General features: G+C 52.7%; 1 long non-coding RNA gene across 1 annotated transcript; it reads right to left on the bottom strand.

The window, feature by feature from the left end:
- Positions 1 to 598: 598 nt before the first annotated feature.
- LOC148253303 (uncharacterized) lies at positions 599 to 1,290 on the bottom strand. The gene is made up of 2 exons (XR_015821643.1): positions 1,218 to 1,290; positions 599 to 892 (listed from the first exon to the last, which is right to left on the bottom strand). It is a non-coding gene; the product is annotated as an uncharacterized LOC148253303 (long non-coding RNA).
- Between the last annotated feature and the right edge of the window lie 343 nt (positions 1,291 to 1,633).

Raw genomic sequence — 1,633 nt, 5'->3', positions numbered from 1 at the left:
CCTTTTATAATTCAATCATTATACAACATATCCTTTTCTCATTTACCAGCCTACTAGTATCCATGGGGGTCCATAGGGGTCCCGCTACCCGTTAACCTTTAACATTCATAATCAGTTTCCAGGGCCGTCCCCATACCCCGTCCGGTATGGGCGCCAAAACAATAAACCTCAATACCCCGTCCGATATGAGGGTGAAACGGGCCGTCCCCATACCCCGTCCGGTATGGGCGCCAAAACCATAAACCTCAATACCCCGTCCGGTATGAGGGTGAAACGGGCCGTCCCCATACCCCGTCCGGTCGGTATGGGCGCCAAAACCATAAGATCTCCATACCCCGTCCGGCATGTGAGACCACAATCCCGGTAGGGTTCCCTACGGACCCGGTCCGTCCACCATCACCAAGGATATCTAGTCAGGCTAACCCCATCATACAATTATCAGTCTACACAATCTTTCATTTTCCTTTTCCTCAATAAGCATCATCAATTCACATTTAAACAAGCAAATCGTAATTCATGCCAAACAGACAACATACAGTATCAGTTCTTCAGTCTTTCAACCCATAATTAATAAAACAGTAATATATGCACTCGAAACTATAAAATGAACACATCAAACCTCATAATGCATTTAAAGCTGTAAAACAGGCCAAATAACAGTAAATAATAAATCACACTAGACTCGGGCTCCATTAGCAACCTTAAGCAATTTCACACATGCGTTAATTCAAGAAATACCGTTTTATCATTTTGAACTTTAATACCGTGATAGGAAATAGGGTGAGGGGTCCTTACTTGTTTTTGGGATCCAAATACGATTCACAGTGCGCCTACAGGCCGTCCCTAATTTTCCCTGAATTTTTCCCGGGGAACTGAAACACACTAACGGTACCTGCACGTGTTCCAAAAAAAACCCAAATTAGGCCCAGGGCCTCTTTCGGCCCAAATCGCAACTCCGGCACGGCGGCTCCGCCCTGCTCCGGCGACGGCGGCTCCGCCGTGCTCCGGCGACGGCGGCTCCCCCGTGCTCCGGCGACGGCGGCTCCCCCGTGCTCCGGCGACGGCGGCTCCGCCGTGCTCCGGCGGCGGCGAGTCGCCTCGGGTTGGCTATTTTCGGCCGTTTTCGGCCGAATTCGGCCACACTCGCATCGGTCCCTGTGAGAAAACAACCCTAGGGCCCTCGGGGGGCAAAAAAATCACGGAAAAACGGAACTTACCGGCGGCGGCGCTCTCGGGTGCGGCAGCTCTCCGGCGAGGTTCGTGTTTTGGTGATTCGGCTCCGGTCAACCTGTAGAGAAAAGAATAGTGATCACGTTGATATAAAAATTGCATCAAACGGAGGCCGGGAAGGGCCTCGTCGGAGGCAAAAACCGAGAGGGGGCGCGGCTGCGCCGCTGGTGTCCGGCCGCGTATTCCGGCCGTTTGGCCGAGATTTTGGCTTCGATTTGGCCATAGGAGGAATCAGCGTGGAAAAACGAGTCGGGGGTATGAAATTTACCTCGATCGGCGGTCAGAAATTTCCCCGGTGCGGCGGCGGGTGGCGGCGGTTGACCTCTGGTTCGTCTTCTCCGGCGAGCGGCAGGCGGCTAGGGTTTGTGATCTGGTGTGGGGGTTCTATTTATAACCCCTTGCC

The sequence above is a fragment of the Carica papaya genome, chromosome 6, assembly GCF_054855325.1.
Source record: "Carica papaya isolate Zhongbai chromosome 6, ASM5485532v1, whole genome shotgun sequence".
NCBI classification, from domain to species: domain Eukaryota; kingdom Viridiplantae; phylum Streptophyta; class Magnoliopsida; order Brassicales; family Caricaceae; genus Carica; species Carica papaya.
Note: the sequence above shows the minus strand (reverse complement) of the source record. Positions and strands in the feature narration are given on the sequence as shown.